Source organism: Accipiter gentilis, chromosome 20 (genome assembly GCF_929443795.1).
Source record: "Accipiter gentilis chromosome 20, bAccGen1.1, whole genome shotgun sequence".
Taxonomy (NCBI): Eukaryota; Metazoa; Chordata; class Aves; order Accipitriformes; family Accipitridae; genus Astur; species Astur gentilis.
The window spans coordinates 8,020,370-8,033,069 of NC_064899.1; positions in this window are offsets into that span (position 1 = coordinate 8,020,370).

Genomic DNA, 12,700 nt, shown 5'->3' on the forward strand with positions numbered 1-12,700 from the left:
GGGCCAGACCGGCCCCAGCCGGTTCCCGCCGGTTCCTGCCGGCTCCAGCGGCCCCACCGCCGGGCACAGCTGAGCCCCTCAGCCTCGGGGAAAGCCTGGGCAAGAAAGGGCAAAAGGGCTGAGGGAAACGGGGGGGAGAAACAGCCCTGCCAGCCCCGAGGGGAGAGCGGCAGGAGGGCAGGAGGTGCTCCAGGCCCCCCTCCCCGGCAGAGATGGCCCTGCGGCCCCGGGAGAGACCCCCCCCGGCCCCGGTGGGGCAGGGGTTTCCCTGCAGCCCCGGGGAAGGAAGGCCCCAGGCTGGAGTAGGGAACAGCCTGAGGAGGCAGGACCAGCAGCGGGGAGACGCCCCGGCCTGGCCCCAGGCACCCTGTTCCCCTGCGCTGCTTGGGAGATGGAGGTGGAGGAGTCTGGAGTGAAGGAGAGCCTGGGAAGAAGGAGGGGAAAGGGGTAGGTGGAAGGTGTTTGGGTTTTTTTGCCTTTGTTTCTCACCATCTGATAGGAAAATCTCATTCCTTAACTCTTGTACCAATTAGTCTTTATAGTATGAAATTGTATGAACTTTCTTAAGAGAGATAGATATATATAGTTTACATTGTATACTGCGTAGTCATGGGTTAAGTAAGCATGACTAAAGGACCCTGGCTCCCACCCTGAAGAATAAAGGATACCCCTGGACTACCGAGATAATGCCAGTACCGTAGCCCCTCCAACATCACTGTGAAACCCTCCCATTATCTGGCATCCTAGGTAGGTAACTGTAGCAAGACTGACTCTAGAGACATCTAGATCAAGAAAGAAGCAGATGGATGATGACACTATACAGTTGCTTTGCAAAACAGTAGCATAGTATGTGTGTTAAGTAGTGATTGGTCAAATCATGTACCTGAATGTTTGAAAGGTATAAGAACCATGTGTAAAACCACACTTGGTGTGCCCCAATACAGGTGCGACGCTTCATGCACGTGAATAAAATTATTCCTGTAATTCTATACTTTGCATCCTAGCCTCTCTCCATGGCCAGCCCTGGCCAGTTGCGAAATTTTCGTGACACATCCAACTCTATTTTTAATGGGCAATAAATTAAATTACTTTTCCCCTAGTCGAGTCTGGTTTGCCCATCACTGTAACTAGTCAGTGATCTCCCAGTCCTTATGTCGACCCCCGAGCTTTTCTGTCATTTCTCCCGCTGTCCTGTCAAGGAGGGGGAGTGAGAGAGCGGCTGTGTGGGGTGTTGCAGACGGCCAAGTCCAAGTTCAAACCACCACATCAACAAAGTTGACTGCAATGGTAGGGGGCAGCAGTGTTTTTGCATGCTAAACAAAGTGTTGCAGGCCATAATCTGAGCTATCAACATAATCACAACACAAATTATAGAAAGCTAAGTAATTTGAACAACCTTTTTTCTTTCTGTTCTTGAGAAATTTTTAGGATTTGCAATAATTCAAAGCTGATATATGACATAGCTCATTCAGGTGGCACATAAGGCGATGTCACTAATGGCTGTAAAAGACTGAAACCTTTTGAGTGTTCTTGGCGTTAGCAAGCATTTTCCAGGAGAATATTTCTAGGGATTTTAACTACCATAACAGAAACTACTTTGAATTTTATAAATCATTTATTCAGGTAAAAAAGTTTTCAGCTCACAGGTGATATTTACTGAGCCAACTGATGTGTTATAAAGTTAGAGGAAAAGAATTACGGAATAGATGAGTGATGCATTTGAAGGGCCATATTCTGACGTAAACTGTCATATCTTCTCAGTCCATGAAGTAGATGATTTTATCTTAATTATGCACTCTTAATTCCACTCCTGTATTTAATAAGCCTTGTCACCATGCATTTTGGGGTCTGCTGTTCTCATGGTTACATTTATTGCTAGTCTCTGTTGAAAGTGCACTTTCATAGGGGCAATTTAATAACTGCTAAAACTTAAAGAGATAAATGCAGAAAATTGCAGGATGTTAAAGATGCATGCTAATTAGAGCTATCATAAAATGTCTGAAGGAGTAAGTGCATTTGCAAATCTGAAGGGTTTGCTAGGAGACTGGGGGAAATAAGAGTTATGGAAAACAAGCTCATAAGTACAGCACAGCAAAGCACTGGTGTTAGACTGAACTCAGATCAACAATTCTGCAAAGCAGCACATTCCTTTGACAACAGGCAATCTGAAAGCCGATTAACATATGAATTGCAAACAGGACATGCAATAAAATCTCACTGTTCTATTGAAAAATAATAAAACTCAAAAACTTTGCAATAAAACTTAAAATGGGAAAGAGGTGCTGTTCTGCTACTCTAGTGATGATCATGGTATATGCTGGGTAGGGCAGGGCTTTCCCTATTCTTAACACTTCAAAGGCTAATCTGACATCAGGGACAAGATAGGACTCTATTAACCAACAGCTCTGAGAAGAACCAGGAATAGGAATGTATCTAAACACTGCCACCTCCAGCAGGAGTGACCTCAATGTAATTCCTGCTTGGGGGTCTCTGGAGTAAGAAAAGAAATATAATTTGGCCTGGTGAGGAAGCAAGAGTATCCAGGGAGGAGTCATGTTACTTGCAGCCACATTAATGTTACTCTGTTAATGTAAAATGGCTGAAGTGTAACCTCCACACACATGTGGGGGCAAATATTCGCATCACAGTCCCCAGGCAATTTAACACTTAAAAGAGGGGGCATGTATTTTGAGCAGATCAAGCATGACAGTTGAAGTGCCTATAGTTGCAGGGCTCAGTCAGCTGATGGTGTAGACACTGAAATTCCTTACCACGTAAGCAGTCAAAAGGTTTTAGTTCAATTATATGTAATGCCGTTTCCACTGTTTTATCAGGCAGATGCTTTAGTAATTGATTTTCAGAGTAGAAGAAGGAAGGGTAGCCTGTAACAGAGGGATTAGTGCTGGCTGCAAGCACACACTTGTGCTATACTTTCCAAGGGATGATTTAGTAGTGTACTTTGTTTATCTCAGCAAATATTATCCCACCACCATCAGTACAGCCATTTACTATAAGACACAATCTTGCCTGCAAAAGCAATGCCTTTTTAATATCTAATACACCCCTATATTAAACCAACTGTTGCTTATTATACGAGTGATATAAAAGAACATCAAGTTAGTTCCTTCTTCCATCTTTATTGTTGGGTTTTCTACCACACTGGAGTAAGATAGCTCCACATTGTGCTGTTTTTCATGCCAAGAGACAGTGCCCACGATTAAAGCCCTGTGATCTTAGTACACTGCTAGTTTCAGCCACAATTCAGCCATACAGTAATTACTATTTATGTTTGTGCTTGATGTGAGGGAATAAAACAGATATACATACATAATCCCATGGCTTTGTTTAGGAACAGTGATTTCACACAAAAATCATGAGGTTTGCATTTCTATATGTGATACTTGTACGACAGACAATGGTTGGTAAAAAGGCACTAAGTATTCTCATCAATTTTTCTGTTCAATATACATAGGAATGGCACTGTGAGTATTTGCATTCTACCATGACAGAAGATCAACATTTTGCTATGGGACTACAAATAGTATCAATTCTTCAAGCAAATACCAAACATATTACCGTATTTTAAAAATGCATAATATTTGTCTTATTCATGAATAGAGTAGCAGTTATCAGTAAATCTATGTAATTTAGTTAATTTTACTTCTGTTTTCAGATGTGTTATTGATCCGTCAATTTGATCATAGGCAAGAACTTCCAAGATACTGTTTCAGAATAGAGGTAAGCAGTTCTAGAAATTGCACAATTCAGTTCATGATGGTGTAAAGTTGGCACCTCTTCTATATGTTAAGTTTTTGATGTTACAGGCTGCAAGGTAAATTTTGAGCTAAATATCTAAACAAGCTAGTTCAGGTACTGACAGTAGTCTAACTCTCAAGGAGCAAAGATGATCTTCAGATTTCTTTACACATAACTTTGATACGCAGTTGTCCGGGGATAACATATGCCATATGTTTATTTTATGGGTAGATTTTGCTACCCAAGAACATCTGGGGATCAATTTTTCAAAGTACTTGCATTAAGTGATCAGCTTTCCATTTATTTCAAGTTTGAAGGTACCTGGGCAACACTTCTATGTAGATACTAAACTGCTTTTGAAACTGGTCAGCATGAGGCACCAAAATGCCTTGACCATCTGGTGCTTTAATATTCATTTTTTTAGGTGAAATTTATTTATTAATGGTACTTTAAAATGATTTTCAAAAAAGAATGGGCTTCCTTGGTGAAATAACAACCCTTGCAAATCTTCTGATGAAGGTCAGCACAGAAAAGGATTTTTTGACATAGGACTTAATGGTGCAAAAATTACTGAATGTGGTATGAAAGTCTGCAGGTAATACCATTGGCCTGGATAACTTTCTCATTGATTTTTGAGTAATTTTTTCTGTGCTTAATTTACCCATTTTTACGGGAAACCTTTAAAAGTAATCACAGCTCAAGGCTAGCTGCCAAATAGATTGAAAACTGAGCTTATATCACTGCAGCCCTTCTGTAGACAGATTGCTTTTCTGCTATACACCCACCTCTATGTTGAATAGTCTGGAATTGCTGCTGAAGTTCTAGTGCCTATTATATACTCTGCTTTCCTAGATATCCTATATGTAAGCACAATCTTTTTTTATTAAAGACACCTTATAATAACATTCTTCTTCATAGAGCACCACTGAATCACTCTCTATGACAAACTTCATAAAACAAGATACAAGTTTCTGCATGGTTCAGTTGAGTCTACTTATTTTCTATACTTCCAAAGCTATATGTGGAGACTTATTACACTGAATAACATTTCTTTGGCAGTCCCTAATAAATATAGTGTGGGTTTACTTGCTCCTGCATTACTACAACACTCTGTATTTTTATTTTACCTTTGGATGGAAGCACAATTGACAAGAATCCACTACAGCTTCTCCTCTTTGTTGGACTTTTAATAATTTCCAGTCTGTCACTAATCATTGAGACTGGATTTTCACAGATATCAGTTGGTCTTCCTGAAACACTAATATTAATCTCTAGAAGCTTCATCTTCAGCCCAACTCCATACTGGAATCCTTAACATACAGTATCTTTTTTAACAAGTTACTAGGAGCTGAATGACTCAGCTTTAACAGTCCTCAATACGCAATTCTGGACAATACCAGAAATCAGTGCATCACTTCTTAGTAGATGATTCAGATAATCCATTTAACTTGGTTTTAAACATGCTGGCAGCAAAAGAAGCTTTAAGGAAAAAAGTTGTTTCTTCAGTTTCCTTTATCTGATTAATTTCATTCTGTTATCTAATTCCTAGTATATATAATCCATTTTGTTCTCTTGCCTACTTACTACCATGTAAACCAAATAATCTTAAACACTATTATAACAGGATTAGAGCCAAACATTGTTGTATCTACTGTATGGTTGGTGTCATCATTTTTTTTCATTGTTAAGGAGATCACTCTTCTTTCTTTTGTCTGTAAGCAAGTTCAGTGCTTGTGTTACAGATTCCAGGTAGATGCTTAAGAATGTAAGGAATAGTCTCTCACTATATATCTAATATATTGATATATTAGGTTCTTGTATTTTTAGGTTTCCTGTTGCTCTTTATATCAATTTTGTTCTCTTTTATTGAAAAGAATGTTTTCACAATGATAATATATAACCTCCACCTAGGCATATACTTAAAAGTATAGATTTAGTAGCACAAACTCTACAGAAGATTCTTCCTCTCAAATTAGAAATCCATTGATTCATAAGTGGTTACAAATATAGAGACATTACTTTGATGGAAGCTTGTAAAAGACTACAGAAAATCTATCAATCAGTCTACTTTTAGACATAGGGTTGGCTACCAGAAATTTCAGGACACCCATGCACACTAAAACAGCAGTCTGTTTTCATTGACTTCACAAGGATCTTTACTCAGCAAAGTGTGCAAGCTAATATAACTTTCCCTTTTTTATAAGGAGTCTGGACAGGTCAGATTAAATTCTAGGATGAAATATCTGATTTCAGTAGCTCAAACATTCTGTAAAAGGACAATACACCTTTATCAGTGCAGAACTGTATTGGTTTTGTGTGGCAAGGTTTTGGTAGCGGGAGGGGTTACAGGGGTGGCTTCTGTAAGAAGCTGCTGGAAGCTTCCCCTGTGTTCGAGAGAGCCCATACCAGCCGGCTCTAAGATGGACCCGCTGCTGGCCAAGGCCGAGCCAATCAACGATAGTGGTAACACCTCTGTGATAACATTTTTAAGAAGGAAAAAAAGTTGGGACGGGGAGAAACAGCTGCCGGAGTGAGGAGTGAGAACATGTAAGAGAAACAAGCCTGTGGACACCAAGATCAGTGAAGAAGGAGGGGGAGGAGATGCTCCAGGCGCCGGAGTGGAGATTCCCCTGCAGCCCGTGGTGAAGACCCTGGTGAGGCAGGCTGTCCCCCTGCAGTCCATGGAGGTCCACGGTGGAGCAGATCTCCACCTGCAGCCCGGGGAGAGCAGGTGGGTTCCTGAAGGAGGCTGTGACCCCGTGGGAACCCCACGCTGGAGCAGGCTCCTGGCAGGACCTGCAGATATGTGGAGAGAGGAGCCCACGGAGCAGGTTTTCTGGCAGGACTTTGTGACCCCGTGGGGGACCCACGCTGGAGCAGTGTGCTCCTGAAGGACTGCACACTGTGGAAAGGAACCATGCTGGAGCAGTTTGTGAAGAACTGCAGCCTGTGGGAATGGCCCACGTTGGAGAAGTTCGTGGAGGACTGTCTCCCATGGGTGGGACCCCATGCTGGAGCAGGGGAAGAGTGTGATGAGCCCTCCACCTGAGGAGGATGAAGCGGCAGAAAATAACATGTGATGACCGTAAACCCCATCCCAGTCCCCCTGTGCTGCTGGGGGGAATTTGGTAGAGAAATCCAGGGGTGAAGTTATGCCCGGGAAGAAGGGAGGGGTGGAGGGGAAGGTGTTCTGAGATTTGGGTTTATTTCTCATTACCTTGCTCTGGTTGATTTGTAATAAATTGAGTTAATTTTCTGCAAACTGAGTCTGTTTTGCCCGTGACGGTAATTGGTGAATGATCTTTCCTGTCCTTATCTCAACCCACAAGCTCTTTGTTATATGTTTTCTCTCCCCTGTCCAGCTGAGGAGGGGGGAGTGATAGAACAGCTTTGGTGGGCACCGGGCATCCAGCCAGGGTTAACCCATCACAAGAAGAAAAAAGACTGATAATATAGCTTTAATTCTACCATATTCTACCATAGCTGAAGTAATAGGAGAAATTAGATTGTATACAGATTAAGCAATATTACATAAGCAGAAATATCAGTCCAGTCAAATTACAAGCTTAAACACTTAATCTTACTTGCATCATTAAAAATGTGCCGATTATATGTACTATGCAATGCAGTGAAGTAGTTTCCCAGAAACAAATGCTATTGAATCTTACAAACTGCTAGATTCAATATTTACTAAATCCCCTGCTGTAGAGAGTATAATTTTTATGTTTTTAAAAAAAGACTACTTGTATCACATTTTTGCAATAAAATTATGTATAACAGCAGGCACACAGAAGGAGTAAGTGGTGAGAGAATCCTGTCCATCAGTAGAAGTTTCTATGGAATCTTATACAGAATTGTGTGGAAACCCAGTGTTAGGGTCTTAATAGAGTTACCATCAATTTACACTACCAAGAAAGGATTGATTACCAATGTTCACTTGTTAAGTGGTCCAACTCATTTACCCAATATTCATCTTTGGATTGTGACTTGATAAGTTTCTGCCTCTAGGACTCATGTGCTGCTTTTCTTACAACTCAAGATCTCAACATTTAGTTTTACTGATAATCACATGAAAAGAAAAAAGCAATACTACTGGTCCCAATGCTGAACATGGAGAGACAGATAGAAATTATAACTGGTGCATCTGGGGGACAAAAATACTAAGGAAGGAGAATGTCCATTGGCCTTTATAGAGGAATACAGAGTCCTATAAAGCACTTTAACAGTTATGTATTTGAATTTTTTAAGAAGATTACCTGAATTACCTCTGTGCCCTTAAGGAAGGGTATAATGACAGGGGCAAAAGCTATGTAAAGTGAAAATATAAACTACAAAGCAGGGTGATCTTACTGCATGTATGCAGCAGAAGCAAACCCTGCCTTAGCTTACAAGTGGGTACACACACCACATCACACACCACAAAAACGTTTGTCACAGAGCTGCATAAAGGAAAAAAGATCACAGACATTCAGACAAGGGAACTTATATTATCTTTTCAATTTCTGATGCTGTCCTGGACAGTGAGGATATTGGAATACCCAAGCTACTTGCATCATATCAGATCTCTCAAATGTCTGATACATTATAAATCATGTGACAGGCCAGGCATCAAGTGCATCAGGTGCTTTATGTGCTAGTAATTTCTTGGGACTAGTCACATGACTTCCAAATTTAAGTCTAGTTCTAAATTAGAGACTGTTAAACTTTACAGTAGAATAATGTGCACCACCAGAGTATTTTGAAAATAATGTTCCTACATTAAAATACTTTAACATTCTTACCTAATGCAACTTTATATGCAAATTAATTACTAGTCTCATTTTTAAAGTCGTTTAGAAAGAAATGGGAAGCAGATATAACATACTGAACACAGGGTAGAATACTAGCACATATTGTTGGGATCATCTAGAAAACATTTTATCAAAATTGTTTTGTAAATGATGACAGATGCACAGACAGATCTCCTGTCACACACTTTGTGACTGTCTACAATCACAAGTTCCACAGACATTGTAGTCACTGTTTTTCATTTCTATGTTGTATAAGAAGGGTAAACACCACCGCAGTCTGTTTCCCCCATCTCTACTTCCTCTCCTAAAATCAACCCTTGTTGCTCAGAACTTTGGCCAAAAACGTCAAGCTATATGTTTCAGTCAATGTTAGGATTTGAGATATCAGAGCTGCATGCTGAGTAGATACTCCAGCCGAATTGCTCAGAAATGAAAACCAAGTCTATTCTTAAGGGTTTGCAATTATTTACAATTCAGCAGTGTAGTCCAGTATTTCAAATTTTGTCTTCTGTTACATTATTTCTGTGTTTGTGGTCAAACATTATCATCTATGGTCCTAGCCAACTGCTAAAATTTAGTAAGTTCCTCTGGAGTCCTTCATGGCAGCCTGCATGTAATTTTATAAATGAAACTTTGTCATACATGGCATAATTAAATTGCAACCGTTAGATGTAGTAAGACCAAAATGATGTGCAGTTTTCTTACTGATCTTTGACTGCCTAAGATGTTAACAAGTTGTTAACTAAAAAGGCTGCAGTAAGTAATAAATTATTTAATATTAACATCACAGGTCAATCTACTTTACAAACATTAATGTATTTTTTAAATTATCATATACATACATATATTGAGGGAAAATCTGCTCCATATTTTCTTTATTTATGTTTTGCTGTGCTTTACCTAAAAATATTTTACTCAGATGTTCTTTTTTTCATAAATTACCTAATTAAGATATAATTGAGATGTGCCTGTATGATTCAGTTGCCCCAGTTTAACAGTAGAAGCAATTAGCAAGTAGTTTAGTGATACAGTATCTGTTACAACCTCCTGGAATTCCCATGCAAATAAAATAATCAGGTATCTGAAATAATGCAAGATATTTTTTGGTGACTTGGCAATTGCAGGTCTGCTCTCTTAAAGGCTGTTTTGTTGTTTTAGTCTGCTTGTAACTGCAGACAGGATGAAGAATTTGCCATATTACTTCAACATAAAATTAGAACAATTAATGCACATCACAGAGAAAAAAGAGGGAATACATGCCCTAATTCTCAAATTCTTTGGAATTCTTTTACTATATAACACTTCAGTATACAGATGCATAGAAAAAGAGATGGTAAAGCAGGCATTCTGGTTTGTGGTATGCAAAAGAAAGCTTTGCTTAATGACTGAAAACACAGAGTTTTGAGGAAAATGATCCATTAATGTGGGCTGCTGGAAAGCAGTCTTAAGAAGAACGGACACTCAAGTTACTGAAGTATACTTGCCAACTAGTGAAAATCAGTCTGCAAGTCCAACATAGGGTGTTGGTATTGCATCTTTTCAACAGTCAATCCAGATAGAGTGTTTTGCAGAAGAAATGTTAGGGCCCATCTGAAGCAAGGCAAACTCAAACAGACAAACAAAGACATAATCAGAACTTGTTAACAAAAACACATCATGTTAAGAACCGTCAAAAATGAATGAGAGGAAAGATCTGGAAAAAGTGAAAACAAAACCCAGCAGGTTGTACAGAATCCTACTGGTCAAATTCTTAACAGTTTATAATGTAACAAAAGATAAGGTGGTTCTAGGGATGTAGTTTCTTTTGCCAATACACCCAGAGACAATATTTAGGTCCTAAAACTGGGAAGAAATAGAAAACTCGTATAAGTGCCTGAAGAGTAACTTTATGAAATAAAGGGGGTTATAAATCAAAATGAAAAGGGAGACTACATAGGAGACTATTTTTATATATATATATATATATGTAAGACTATTTATACATATATATATATATAAAAGAATCTCCCTTCAGAATAAGAATCTTCAGAATAAGAATTTTTCTAAGCATCTTTTCATAGAGAGGGGAAAGGCATGCAGAAGAAAGATGAAAATTAATAGAAAGAGAATCAAGTGTTGCCTAATCTGAAGGTAGTAGCCAGATTAGTACCCAATCTTCAGTATTTTCCCAGTACTAAGAATCTAATTATTTTAGTGTGAACAAAAATAAATAACATGTTGTACTGCACTTAAGAGTACACTTATACAGATCTGTGTAGATTATTGCAGATTGTCTGAGCTGACTGGGTATGAAACAGCATCTGTAAACCATACTGCCTGATTATCTTCGTCCTTTCTAGTAGTCTGAGTTCCTGTCTGTGGCACAAATGCGTGTGCCAGAGTGATGCAAGGAGATTACACACATGCAGTACATCTGGCACATCCTCAAAAGCAACAGACTTAGTGCACAGCCACTGTCCACTCCATTCAGCTCCTGGACCTGGAACAGAATCATAGAATCAGTTAGGTTGGAAAAGACCTTTAAGATCATCGAGTCCAACTGTGACTAAATAGACTAAATGGAATGCAACACAGTCTACACCTTTATGTCCAAATACAGAGTTTAATGTACTTTAGCTTCAGCTGAGAAATAAACTGCCCATGAACCTCAGTGGAAGCAGAGAACTCCTGAAATTCCATCTTCAAAGTTTTCTGAAATATATATTAAGATGGACTGCAGCATCAATACTAAAATGAAAAATGATGTCATTAATAATTAAAATACATAAATTTAAGTATGAGTTACTGGCCTTTTAGAATGCTTGTATGGAAGAATTTTTTAATAGAAACTTTAAGATAAAAAGAAATATTTTTTCTAAAAAATATAATTACTTTCACTGCTGCAGCAGGTTCTCAGAAAACAAGTAAATTTGATCCTATACATATAAAGAGTATCAAAAGATACCACATAATCAAATTCAAGAATGAAAGCAATAATGTTGTATATTAGATTCAATAGTGCATCTCAGGAAATCCCCAAAGCACTAAATCCCAGAAGAAAACATCTGTAAACTTGTCTTTTTCTGTAAGCATTTGCTATTGGACAGTCACACACAGGAATCCTGACTAGACCTTTTGTCTGGTGCAGTATACGCCTTCCTGTGCTAGGCAGGCTTTGTGTAAATGTTCTAAGTTAAATTCTGCTCTTTTTTTCTCTTAAGTTTCTGTTCTTCTCATTCTCCTGAAGTCATATGCAGTTAATCCATCTGTAGATTTGTAAGTCTTATTTCTAGTGTATCAGATCAATGTATTTTATGGTTTGTAGCATGCACGCTTGCCTACCTCTCCCCCAGCCTCGCTGTAGGCAAACAGTACTGGCCTGTGCTGCTTTCTGCATCCAGCTCCCATAGGAATTCTCTACATCTGCACCACTAAGTGTTCATTTATGAAGTTGTTCCCCTTCCCCAAGACCTTCTGCCATCTCTCCCTTTACTAAGCCCCTAAGCCTGCAGTGTTCTCAGTAACTCCATTACTAACTCCATCACGTAACAGAGAGCAGGCTGTTATTACCTGCTGTCTCCCAGTGCAAGCCATACTTTACCTTGGACACCTTCTGACTTGTCAGACTTACTTTGGGGCTTGCTACACCAGTGTCACAGCAGGGCCCAGGGGAGGCAGGAGGAAATGCACTGGGCAAGGTGTCGCCGGACAGCATATTTTATCACATTTGCGAAGTTACTCTTACAGTAGGAAAAGAAGGGAAGAAATAGGCTGAAAGGCTACATAGGCTTCTTTTTCATTTTTTAAAAAAAGCCAGTAAAAGCAACAGGGATGTGATGATCCTGTCCCAGCTCCACTGGGCTGACTGCCACAGTGTTTGCTCCAGTGGCTGTAGCTGGACTGCCAGGCAGTTAGAAGAAGGATGAAGCTACTTCTGTGGTTCCATGAGCCAGCAAGACTCAGCAGCCCCCAGAGGTACCCTCCACCTTTCACCAACACTGCTTTCAGAGCAGCAGCTATGTTTACACAGCCTGGAGAAGCCACAGTGAGATAAAGCTCAACCCTCCTACTGCTGGTGGGCCAGGTGGTTCCTTGCCAGCATACCTGTAGCCACTGTAGTCACTGCCATTCTGATATCTGGAGCCCTGTGTCTCCTCTGTTTGACACACAACTAA